Source organism: Mirounga angustirostris, unplaced genomic scaffold, assembly GCF_029215605.1.
Source record: "Mirounga angustirostris isolate CCGP_5_RB_7025 unplaced genomic scaffold, mMirAng1.0.hap1 SCAF_1, whole genome shotgun sequence".
Lineage (NCBI taxonomy): Eukaryota > Metazoa > Chordata > Mammalia > Carnivora > Phocidae > Mirounga > Mirounga angustirostris.
Genome location: NW_026991709.1, coordinates 136203067 through 136216972, shown reverse-complemented (window position 1 = coordinate 136216972; position 13906 = coordinate 136203067).

Sequence of the window (13906 nt, the reverse complement as noted above, 5' to 3'; positions counted from 1 at the left end):
TCTTCTGTGCTCTATAGTTTATGTCTGTCAATAAACTCGTAGAAGGAACTGACAGGTGACCTACTGTCTTCTTGATGGAACTGCTCAGTGGACTCACAGCACTGTATTCAGAGCTATAATCAGGTTCCCCCAGGAAGGTACATGCAAGTCCATATACTTTCACATTTGCATTCAACTTACAGGAGTGATTTCTTACTTTTAAGATCTGCCACAGGTATGATTTTATTTCAACTCAGGATATAATCATCTTAATCTGAAATTAACATCTAATTGCTGGAGTTCCTTGAGGACTATGATTCATCATTTCATTGATATATCTGACTGCCATTTAATGCTCAGGACCTTTTCAGACCTCGTATTTTGCAGACACAACAGCAGATCTTTGGGATTCCAGTGAAATAGATGGGTAAGTGAGAGAATCACACCTATAATATTGTCCCTCAGACAGTAATAGTGCTATATAGTTATTTTAAATGCTCCAGTAATTATATTCTGAAAATATCAGAAAGCATCATATTTTAGCTGTCATTTAGCACTGCGGGGAAGCAGGGCATAGCCCACATTCTTATTTTCCCAAGGAGTTATTCATATATACCCAATAGATTCAAGTACCTCCTTCCTACCACCCACAGTTTGAGTCACAATATTTTCTGGATCAAACTGGGATACCTGATCTATAAGATCCAACACCTATTGTGGGAATAGGGGAGATTACTTAAAATGGAAATAAGAAAATTTGGGGCATGTTGTTGCTAAATACTGATCGACACAATCAACTTACAAGAATAGCCCTGGGTTTTATTATAATTATTTGGGCTATCTATTGAAACTACATTGTAATTGTGGCCATGAAAATACAAAAGCACTGTTCTTTAAATTATATGTTTGGATTCAGACTTCTCAGTATTTCATACTGACCTATTTATTGATGTTAAGTAATATTGTTTCTTTATTTTTTCTTATTTTGCATAACAAACTGCTTTAGAATCAAACTTCATGTGTTCTAGAATACTTCCTGTTATTCTCTAGGCTAATAAAAGAATGTTAATTTTATCTTACTAGATATCCAAAATCTAACTCTGCACCACATACTTCTAAACTCTAGCCACTAAATCATACTTTCTACATTTTGACAACCACTTTCATATATACAGGTCTATTACTTTCAAGATTATTCAGTAAGATAAGAAGAAAAGGGAAATTATAGCATTTAATCTCAATGACTCTAGAACTCATTGTCTATAAAGGAGAATGATTTTCGGATGTGCCACAAGTGTTAGTTGATTTTGCCTCAGACTGGGAGAACTAGGTTTCTTTCAGGAATTATTCGCTGATAAAGCTCATGTACCATCCAGCCTCCTGGTGATTCTCAAATTCAAATAGATTCTGCAATACCAGTACTATCGAGAACATCCATTGGAGGACACTAGAACACAACAAATAGATGAGAATGTAGGAATACATAAGTAACTCAAAGTAAGTTCTCTGCACAAAATCAGACAGTTTACTCTCCAAAATTAAATCTAATTGCTCAACTATAAAAATATGATTATAATATTTCTACTGAAAAACACATTTTATCACTGGTGCTCTTAGTCTTCCAAAGTTGTAATTTTAGAAATGTGATGGATGGCATACCCAGGAGGTAAATGAATAAAATATTTTAATAACCTGAACCTTTACATAGGAGTTGCTTGCAAGTTCTGCTTAATAGCCTAACCTTAATCAAACCTTCATTGATAAGCAAATGGAGTCCTTTGCAGGTTGTTGTTATGGAGTTTGTCTGACAATCCCTCTGATAATAGAAAAGTTTATAAGGCTCATGGAGAAAAAAGACCAAACTCAGGGGTTCTCTTTGCTGCAGAAGGGAGTTACCTAAGGCAAATTAATTTAAGTAAAAGCCCTGATGAGATGAAATCTTTGACATCCACGGGGAGGGTTTATAAACACTATAATATGTTTTCAAGTGTGTGAACATTCTGTTAACATTTTTAAATCTCCAATTACAATTATTTATAAGATGTGAATATCATTTAGATATTTGGGTCTTTAATTTTTGTTTAGAATAAGATGAGGCTTGTGTTTTGGACTTGTCCCTATTTCTTAGATTCCCCCAATCCAACTATAAATAACATATAGCTTTGAATTGTAATTAGTGATGCCAACAGTATGACAATTTATTAAATAATATTTGTGCTTAACAACTGTCACCAAAAATAAATATTTTGTCAGAAAAAGTAAACACTCATACATAAATTTACCTTGGTAATAAAGGCAACAGTGGGGATTTATTTCCACTTTATACACAGGGGGGCACTCTGGATTCTGTTTGCAAAGGAAGAAGATGAAAAATTCTGGGACTAACTTCCTTCTGGCAGTCTCCGCTTGACCCAGAATACTTAATTCCGAGTGGGAATGACAAGGCAGCAAACTTTTCCATTGGAGGATATAATTAATTTCAGTTAAGTTCCCCTCTCACATTATAGGTTGTCAGGCAATGAACGGCATCATTCATGTTAGTGAGCTAACAAAGACTTTGTTAAGGCAGGCATTTAAAAACTTGTAGGTGGTAGTTCTAGTGAGTTAGAAATGTCAGAAACCATTTAGAATCCTTGCAGTGAGTTTCAAAACCCCAAATGGGGTTCTAGCCCCTTGTGAAACATTTATGGTGCAAATCATTTAATTGTTTTTGGCCAGGGCTCAATTTCTTCATCTTTATTTTTTTATTATGTTATGTTAATCAGCATACATTACATCATTAGTTTTTGATGTAGTGTTCCATTATTCATGTTTGCGTATCACACCCAGTGCTCCATGCAGTACGTGCCCTCTTTAATACCTATCACCAGGCTAACCAATCCCCCCACCCCCCTCCCATCTAGAACCCTCAATTTGTTTTTCAGAGCCCAGTCTCTCATGGTTCGTCTACCCCTCTGATTTCCCCCCCTTCATTTTCCCCTTCCTGCTATCTTCTTCTTCTTCTTTTTTTAACATATAATGTATTATTTGTTTCCGAGGTACAGGTCTGTGATTCATCTGTCTTACACAATTCGCAGTGCTCACCATAGCATGTACCCTCCCCAATGTCTATCACCCAGCCACCCCATCCCTCCCACCCCACCCCCCACTCCAGAAACCCTCATTTTGTTTCCTGAGATTAAGAATTCCTCATATCAGTGAGGTCATATGATACATGTCTTTCTCAAATTGACTTATTTTGCTCAGCATAATACCCTCCAGTTCCATCCATGTCATTGCAAATGGCAAAATTTCATTCCTTTTGATGGCTGCATAATATTCCGTTGTATATATATACCACATCTTTATCCATTCATCTGTTGATGGACATCTTGGCTCTTTCCACAGTTTGGCTATTGTGGACATTGCTGCTGTAAACATCAGGGTGCACATACCCCTTCGGATCCCTACATTTGTATCTTTGGGGTAAATACCCAGTAGTGCAATTGCTGGATCACATGATAGCTCTATTTTCAACTTTTTGAGGAACCTCCATACTCTTTTTCAGAGTGGCTGCCCCAGCTTGCATTCCCACCAACAGTGTAGGAGGGTTCCCCTTTCTCTGCATCCCTGCCAACATCTGTCGTTTCCTGACTTGTTAATTTTAGCCATTCTGACTAGTGTGAAGCGGTATCTCATTGAGGCTTTGATCTGGATTTCTCTGATGCCGAGCGATGGTGAGCACTTTTTCATGTGTCTGTTGGCCATTTGGATGTCTTCTTTGGAAAAATGTCTGTTCATGTCTTCTGCCCATTTCTTGATTAGATCATTTGTTCTTTGGGTTTTGAGTTTGATACGTTCTTTATAGATTTTGGATACTAGTCCTTTATGTGATATGTCATTTGCAAATCTCTTCTCCCATTCTGTCGGTTGTCTTTTGGTTTTGTTGACTGTTTCTTTTGCTGTGCAAAAGCGGTTTTATCTTGATGAAGTCCCAATAGTTCATTTTTGCCCTTGCTTCCCTTGCCTTTGGTGATGTGTCTAGGAAGAATCTGCTGTGGCTGAGGTTGAAGAGGTTGCTGCCTGTGTTCTCCTTTAGGATTTTGATGGACTCCTGTCTCACATTGAGGTCTTTCAACCATTTGGAGTCTATTTTTGTGTGTGGTGTAAGGAAATGGTCCAGTTTCATTCTTCTGCATGTGGCTGTCCAATTTTCCCAAGACCATTTGTTGAAGAGACTGTCTTTTTGCCATTGGACAGTCTTTCCTGCTTTGTCAAAGATGAGTTGACCATAGAGTGGAGGGTCCATTTCTGGGCTCTCTATTCTGTTCCATTGATCTATGTGTCTGTTTTTGTGCCAGTACCACACTGTCTTGATGATGACAGCTTTGTAATAGAGCTGGAAGTCCGGAATTGTGATGCCACCAGCTTTGCTTCTCTTTTTCAACATTCCTCTGGCTATTCGGGGTCTTTTCTGGTGCCATACAAATTTTAGGATTCTTTGTTCCATTTCCTTGAAAAAAGTGGTTAGTATTTTGATAGGGGTTGCATTGAATGTGTAGATTGCTCTAGGTAGCATTGACATCTTCACAATATTTGTTCTTTCAATCCACGAGAATGGAACGTTTTTCCATTTCTTTGTGTCTTCCTCAATTTCTTTCATGACTATTTTATAGTTTTCTGAGTACAGATTCTTTGCCTCTTTGGTTAGATTTATTCCTAGGTATCTTATGGTTTTGGGTGCAATTGTAAATGGGATTGACTCCTTAATTTCTCTTTCTTCTGTCTTGTTGTTGGTGTATAGGAATGCCACTGATTTCTGTGCATTGATTTTATATCCTGCCACTTTGCTGAATTTCTGTATGAGTTCTAGCGGTTTTGGGTGGAGTCTTTGGGTTTTTCACATAAAGTATCATATCATCTGCAAAGAGTGAGAGTTTGACTTCTTTGCCGATTTGGATACCTTTGATTTCTTTTTGTTGTCTGATTGCTGTGGCTAGGACTTCTAATACTATGTTGAATAGCAGTGGTGATAGTGGACATCCCTGCCGTGTTCCTGACCTTTGGGGGAAAGCTCTCAGTTTTTCCCCATTGAGAATGATATTTGCTGTGGGTTTTTCATAGATGGCTTTTATGATATTGAGGTATATACCGTTTATCCCTACACTCTGAAGTATTTTGATCAAGAAAAGATGCTGTACTTTGTCAAATGCTTTTTCTGCATCTATTGAGAAGATCATATGGTTCTTGTTCTTTCTTTTATTAATGTATTGAATCACATTGATTTGCGGATGTTGAACCAACCTTGCAGCCCAGGGATAAATCCCACTTGGTCGTGGTGAATAATCCTTTTAATACACTGTTGGATCCTATTGGCTAGTATTTTGGTGAGAATTTTTGCATCCATGTTCATCAGGGATATTGGTCGATAATTCTCCTTTTTGATGGGGTCTTTGTCTGGTTTGGGATCAAGGTAATGGTGGCCTCATAAAACGAGTTTGGAAGTTTTCCTTCCATTTCTATTTTTTGGAACAGTTTCAGAAGAATAGGTATTAATTCTTTAAATGTTTGGTAGAATTCCCATGGGAAGCCATCTGGTCCTAGGCTTTTTTTTGGGGGGGGGGGAAGATTTTTGATGACTGCTTCAATTTCCTTAGTGGTTATAGGTCTGTTCAGGTTTTCTATTTCTTCTTGGTTCAGTTTTGGTAGTTGATACATCTCTAGGAATGCATCCATTTCTTCCAGATTATCTAATTTGCTGGCATAGAGTTGCTCATAATATGTTCTTATAATTGTATTTCTTTGGTGTTGGTTGTGATCTCTCCTCTTTCATTCATGATTTTATTTATTTGGGTCATTTCTCTTTTCTTTTTGATAAGTCTGGCCAGGGGTTTATCAATCTTACTAATTCTTTCAAAGAACCATTTCCTAGTTTCGTTGATCTGTCCTACTGTTCCTTTGGTTTCTATTTCATTGATTTCTGCTCTGATCTTTATTATTTCTCTTCTCCTGCTGCGTTTAGGCTTTATTTGCTATTTTTTCTCCAGTTCCTTTAGGTGTATGGTTAGGTTGTGTATTTGAGACCTTTCTTGTGTCTTGAGAAAGGCTTGTATTGCTATCTACTTTTCTCTTAGGACCACCTTTGTTGTATCCCAAAGATTTTGTACAGTTGTGTTTTCATTTTCATTTGTTTCCATGAAATTTTTTAATTCTTCTTTAATTTCCTGGTTGACCCATTCATTCTTTAGTAGGATGCTCTTTAGCCTCCATGTATTTGAGTTCTTTCCAACTTTCCTCTTATGACTGAGTTCTATTTTCAAAGTGTTGTGGTCCAAAAATGTCAGGGAATGATCCCAATCTTTTGGTGCTCGTTGAGACCTGATTTGTGACCTAGGATGTGATCTATTCTGGAGAATGTTCTATGGGCACTAGAGAATAATGTGTATTCTGTTGCTTTGGGATGGAATGTTGTGAATATATCTGTGAAGTCCATTTGGTCCAGTGTGTCCTTTAAAGTCTTTATTTCCTTGTTGATCTTTTGCTTAGATGATCTGTCCATTTAAGTGAGGGGAATGTTAAGGTCCCCCACTATTATTGTATTGTTGTTGATGTATTTCTTTGCTGCTGTTATTAATTGGCTTATATAATTGACTGCTCCCATGTTAGGGGCATAGATATTTACAATTGTTAGGTCTTCTTGTTGGATAGACCCTTTCATTATTTATTTATTTTTAATATTATGTTATGTTAATCACCATACATTACATCATTAGTTTTTGATGTAGTGTTCCATGATTCGTTGTTTGCATATAACACCCAGTGCTCGATGCAGAACATGCCCTCTTTAATACCCATCACCAGGCTAACCCATCCCCCACCCCCTCCCCTCTAGAATCCTCAGTTTGTTTTTCAGAGTCCATCATCTCTTATGGTTCATAAACCCTTTCATTATGATATAGTGTCCTTCCTCATCTCTTATATAGTCTTTGGTTTAAAATCTAATTCGTCTGATATAAGGATTGCCACCCCAGCTTTCTTTTGATGTCCATTAGTATATGGCTTTCCACCCCTCACTTTCAATCTGGGGGTTTCTTTGGGTCTAAAATGAGTCTCTTGCAGACAGCATATCGATGGGTCTTGTTTTTTTTTTTTTTTTCTAATCTGGTACCCTGTGTCTTTTCAATCGGGCATTTAGCCCATTTACATTCAGGGTAACTATTGAAAGATATGAATTTAGTGCCATTGTATTGCCTGTAAGGTGACTGTTACTGTATATTGTCTGTGTTCCTTTCTGGTCTATGTTACTTTTAGACTCTCTCTTTACTTAGAGGCCTCCTTTCAATATTTCTTGTAGGGCTCGTTTTGTGTTTGCAATTTCCTTTACCTTTTGTTTGTCCTGGAAGCTTTTTATCTCTCCTTCTATTTTCAGTGACAGCCTAGCTGGATATAGTATTCTTGGCTGCATATTTTTCTCGTTTAGTGCTCTGAATATTATCCTGCCAGTCCTTTCTGGCCTGCCAGTTCTCTGTGGCTAGGTGTGTTGCCAATCTAATGTTTCTACCCTTGTAGGTTACAGATCTCTTCTCCCGAGCTGCTTTCAGGGTTTTCTCTTTGTCTCTGAGACTCGTAAGTTTTACTATTAGATGTCAGGGTGTTGACCTATTTTTATTGATTTTGAGGTGGGTTCTCTGTGCCTCCTGGATTTTGATGCTGTTTCCTTCCCCAAATTAGGGAAGTTCTCTGGTATAATTTGCTCCAATATACCTTTTGCCCCTCTCTCTCTTTCTTCTTCTTCTGGGAACCCCATTATTCTAATATTGTTTCATCTTTTGGTATCACTTATCTCTCGAATTCTGCCCTCATGATCCAGTAGTTGTTTATCTCTTTTTCTCAGCTTCTTTATTTTCCATCATTTGGTCTTCAATATCACTGATTCTCTCTTCTGCCTCATTTATCCTAGCCTTACAGTCTCTTTTTTTTTATTGTACCTCATTAATAGCCTTTTTGATTTCGACTTTGTTAGATTTTAGTTCTTTTATTTCTCCAGAAAGGGTTTCTCTAATAACTTCCATGCTTTTTTCAAGCCCAGCTAGTATCTATAAAATCGTCATTCTGAACTCTAGTTCCGACATCTTACTAATGTCCGTATTGATTAGTTCCCTGGCAGTCGGTGCTGCCTCTTGTTCTTTTTTGTTGAGGTGAGTTTTTCCATCTTGTCATTTTGTCCAGAAGAGAAGAGATGAATGAGAGAACAAAGTGCTAAAAGGGTAACAACGACCCAGAAAAATATACACTAAACAAATCAAAAGTGACCTGAAATTGGGGAAAAAGAAAGGGAAAGAAAGAAAAAAGAAAAGAAAAAGAAAAAGATAAAGATAAAAACAAATGAACAAACTGACAAAAAGAGAATATGATCAAATATGATCAGGCTGGTGCATAGATCAGTGCCACACACTAGATTTTGGGCATATTTTGGTCTGTTAGAAGAAAGTGCCTCCCAAATTTTTAAAGAAAGAAGAACTTATATATGTACAAAAATAAGGGTAAATACAATGAAGGGATGGAATATGACTGTAAAGATGAAAATTATAAAAGATTTTATAAAAGGAATTGATAAGATAAAAAGTTGGTTGAAAAAAAGAAGAGGATTAAAAAAGAGGGTGGGGAGAATGTGATCAGGCAGGAGACTAGAACAAAGCCATACACTAGAGATTTAGGGTATATTTTGTACTGTTAGAAGAAACTGTATCCAAAATTTTAAAGAGAGAACAACTTTTATATGTATACCAAAAATAAGGTTAAGTACTATGAAGGGACAGAATATGACTCTAAAAATGAAAAATAAAAAAAAAATTTAAAAAAAGGGATTGATAAGATGTTGAAAATCGGAAAAAGAAAAATTAAAAAAAAAAGTAAAAAAATTAACTTTGAAAGACTAAAGAATCATGGTAAAAAAGCCATGAGTTCTATGTGGAGTATTCTCCTAGCGCTGGAGTTCTGCCATTCTCATTGATCGGTCAACTTGGTCTTGGCTAGCTGTTCTTGCTGATCTTCTGGGGGAGGGGCCTGTTGCCGTAGTTCCCAAATGTGTTTGTGGGAGGCGGAATTACCCCACCCTTGCCGGGTCTGGGCTAAGTAATCTGCTGGGGTTTGATCTTGGGAGCTTTTGTTCCCTGCAAGCTTTCCCTACAGCTTTGGAGGATGAGAGTGAAAATGGCGGCCTCCCAATCTCCGCCCTGGAGGAGCCAAGAACTCGGGGCCCCACTCCTCAGTGAGCCTCCTGAGAAAAGCAGTCAATCACTCCTGTCTCCCCTGTCTCTGGCTGCACTCCGTGCTCACCAGGCCTGTGACCAAGCATTTCTATCTCTGGCACACGACCCCGTGTGGTGTCTCCAAACCCAGCAGACCCCCGCAGTGCACTCCCAAGCTGCCCCTCCCAGGTGAGGAGGGGGAGTCTCCCCTGATCTGCCTCTTGTTGGGTCCCTGCTGGAAAAGCAGTGGCCTGAGTGTGCCACAGATCATGGTTTATGAACCCTGAGCTGAGAGCCCACTCCTCGGCTCCTTCTCTGCAGCTGGCTTCCCTGCTCCGATACCTGGGAGCTCTGCTGTACTCAGGCATCCCCAGTCTTTCTGTGACCCTGAGGGTCCTGAGACCACACTGTCCCAGTGAGGGTTCCACCCCCCGCTTAGCCACTGGAGCCACGTCCCTCAGCAGAGTCGATTTCTAAAGTTTCCGATGTTGTGCTCTGCTGCTCTATCACTTGGGGGTAATGGCTGACGGACGCCCCCTCCCTCACCGTCTATCCTCCCGAATATCTCCTCAGATTCACTTCTTCGCATGTCCTGCCTTCCAGAAAATGGTCATTTTCTGTTCAGAGATTTACTGCTATTCTTTTCTTCGATCTCCTGTGGGGTTTGTATGTGTTCAGAATGGGTTGATAGCTATATAGCTGAATTCCTGGGACCAGACGAAATATAGGTCTCCTACTCCTCCGCCATCTTGCTCCTCCTCCAATTTCTTCATCTTTAAGAGTGATGCATATATGTGTTAAGCTGTTTACATGTTTTGGGGAGGGGGGCATAAATGACTAAATGATTTAAAAGGTAGTCAAAAGCATTCTACAAAATATAAACTTGTTTCAGAAGTGTGGAATAATTATAGTTAGGGTGTTTATAATACAGGCATACCTCAGAGATATGGCAGGTTTGGTTGAGACCACTCAATAAAATGAATATCCCAATTGAGCAAGTCAAATGAATTTTTTGGTTTCTCAGTGTATATAAAAGTTGTGTTTATACTACACTGTAGTCTATTAAGTGTGCAATAGAATTATGTCTAAAAATGCACATGCCTTAATTTAAAAATACTTTACTGTTTAAAAAATGCTAACCTTTTCCTGAGCTTTCAGCAATTTGGAATCGTTTTGCTCCTGAGAACTCTTGTCTCCATATTGATGGCTGCTGACTGATCAGGGTGGTGATTGCCAAAGGTGGGGTGGCAGTGGCAATTTCTTAAAATAAGACAACAATGAATTTGCCACATTGACTGACTCTTTCTTTCACAAACAATTTCTCTGTAGCACCCAATGCTGCCTGGTAGCATTTTACCCACAGTAGAACTTCTTTTGAAATTGGAGTTAATCCTTTCAAATCCTGCCACTGCTCTATCAACTGAGTTTATGTGATATTCAAAATCCTTTGCTGTCATTTCAAGTCTTCACAGCATCTTCATCAGGACTAGATTCCATCTCAAAAAAGCACTTTCTTTACTCATCTATAAGGAGCAAGTCCTCATCTGTTAGTTTTATCATGAGATTGTAGCAATTCAGCCCCATCTTCAGGCTCCACTTCTAATTCTAGTTCTCTTACTATTTCTACACATCTGCAGTTACTTTCCCCACTAAAGTCTTGAACCTTCTATTTGTGAAATCAAAAAATTGCAGTACAGTGCAATAAGATGAGATATGCTTGTAATTTAGTATTTTAATTGCATGGCATTTATTTAATTCTTCTTTTTTTCACAAAAATAGAGACATACCAGTGGTGGGCAGGAGGGCTGTGTGGCTGAGTCATCTATAGGCACTTAACATTTATGCATGTACTGCCTCCACATTTTGGTATGGTACTTTTCTTCTTCTCTTCCTCCCTGTCCCAGCAAAACATCAATGGGACCTTCAGATTCCGTGATTTGAGAAGAGCCTAATGAAAGTGTGGGCAGGATTTAGGGAAAGTGTGCAGCACCCTGAGGCAAGCAATTGTGGAGAGCTCATGTCTACCTTTGGACAAGGGCAAGGGCAGGGAGCTCTACAGACAGGGCTCCCCAAGGAGCCTCAGCCTCAGGTAAAGTCAGGGTATCCACTGCAAATTGGGGGGTGGGGAGCCAAGGACAGAAATATCTGACCTCACTGTTACCCTCTTTCCAGTCTCCTGCCCTTGTCCCCCACTTCTGTGTGTGTGTGTGTGTATCAATCACTTCTTTATTCATTCATCACTTGAGCTGCTTCTGTAGTTTGCCTATTGTAAATAATGCTGCAATAAACATATGGGGGCATATATCTTTTCAAATTAGTATTTTGGTATTCTTTGGGTAAATACACAGTAGTAGAATTACTGGATTGTATGGTAGTTCTATTTTTCATTTTTTAAGGAACCTCAATACTGTTTTCAACAGTGGCTGCACCAGTTTGCATTCCCACCAACAATGCATGAAGTTTGCCTTTTCTCCACATCCTCACCAACACTTGTTGTTTCTTGTGTTTTTTATTTTAGTCATTCTGACAGGTGTGAGATGATAGCTCATTGGTTTTTACTTTTTAATATTTATTTATTTATTTTTAAAGATTTTATTTATTTTTTGACAGAGAGAGAGACCATGCGAGAGGGAACACAAGCAGGGGAGTGGGAGAGGGAGAGGTAGGCTTCCTGCTGAGCAGGGAGCCTGATGCGAAGCTCGATCCCAAGACCCTGGGATCATGACCTGAGCTGAAGGCAGACGCTTAATGACTGAGCCACCAGGTGCCCTGTTTTTTTTTTTTTTTTTTTTTTTTAGATTTATTTATTTATTTGAGAGAGCGCAAGACAGAACACATGAGTGGGTGGAGGGCAGAGGGAGAGGGAGAGAATCTCAAGCAGACTCCCTGGTGAGCATGGAGCCTGATGCAGGGCTTGATCTCTCGACCCTGAGATTATGACCTGAGTAGAAATCAAGAGTCAGATGCTTAACTGACAGAGCCACCCAGGTGCCCCTCATTGCTGTTTTAATTTGCATTTCCCTAATGATGACTGATGTTGAGCATCTTTTTATATGTCTATTGCCATCTGTATGTCTTTTTTGGAGAAATGTCTGTTTATGTCTTCTGCCCATTTTTTAATTGGATTATTTGTTTTTGGGAGGGTATTGAGTTGTATCAGTTCTTTATATATTTTGGATACTAACCCTTTATCAGATATGCCATTTGCACATATCTTCTGTCATTCAGTAGGTTATCTTTCAGTTTTGTTGATTGTTTCCTTTACTGTACAGAAGCTTTTTATTTTGTTGTAGTCCCAATAGTTTATTTTTGCTTTTATTTCTCTTGTCTCAGAAGACATATCTAGACAAAAGTAGTTACAGTTGATGTCAGAGAAATTACTGCCTGTGCTCTCTTCTAGGATTTTTATGGTTTCAGGTCACATTTAGGTCCTTAATCCATTTTGAATTTATTTTTGTGTATGGTGTAAGAAAGTGGTCCAATTTCATTCTTTTTTTTTTTTTTAAGATTTTATTTATTTATTTGTCAGAGAGAGAGAGAGAGCACAAGCAAGGGAGGCTGCAGGCAGAGGGAGAAGCAGGCTTCCTGCTGAGCAAGGAGCCCAACATGGGACTCGATCCCAGAACCCTGGGATCATGACCTGAGCCAAAGGCAGATGCCCAACTAACTGAGCCACTCAGGTGTCCCAGTCCAGTTTCATTCTTTTGCATGATAGTGTCCAGTTTTCCCAACACCACTTGTGGAAGTGGCTTTTTCCCATTGCATATTCTTACCTCATCTGCTGAAGATTAATGGAACGTATAATTGTGGGTTTATTTCTGGGCTCTCTATTCTGTTCTATTGATCTATGTGTCTATTTTTGTGCCAGTACCATACTGTTTTGATTACTACAGATTTGCATTATACCTTGAAATCTGGTATTGTGATACATCTAGTTTGCTTTTCTTTTTCAAGATTTAATTTGGCTATGCAGGGTTTTTTTGTGGTTCCATACAAATTTTAGGATTGTGTTTTCCTAGTTATGTGAAAAATGCTATTGGTATTTTGATAGGGATTGCATCAAATCTGTAGATTGCTTCGGGTAGTATGGACATTTTAGCAATATTTATTCTTCCAATCCATGAACATGGCATATCTTTCCATTTCTTTGTGTCATCTTCAATTTCTTTCATCAGTGTTTTATAGTTTTTAGAGTACAGGTCTTTCACCTCCTTTGTCAGGTTTATTCCCAGGTATTTTATTATTTTTGGTGTAATTGTAAATGAGATTGTTTTCTTAATATGTCTTTTTGCTGCTTCACTATTAGTGTAAAGAAATGCAACAGATTTCTGATACTCATTTTGTATCATGCAAACTTTCTGAACTTGTTTACCAGTTCTAGTAGTTTTTTGGTGGAGTCTTTTGGGTTTTCTGTATATAGTTTCAGGACATCTGCAAATAGTGAAAGTTTTACTTCTTCCTTACCAATTTGGATGCCTCTTTTTCCTTTTTTTTTTTGGTCTGATTGCTGTGGGTAGGACTTCTAGGACTATGTTGAGTGAAAGTAGTGAGAGTAGATATCCCTGTCTTGTTCCTGACTATAGAGGAAAGCTTTGTTTTTCCCCACTTAGTATGATATTAGCTGTGGGTTTTTCATAGGTGGCCTTTACTATGTTGAGGTATTTTCCCTCTAAATCTACTTTGTTGAAGGCTTTTGT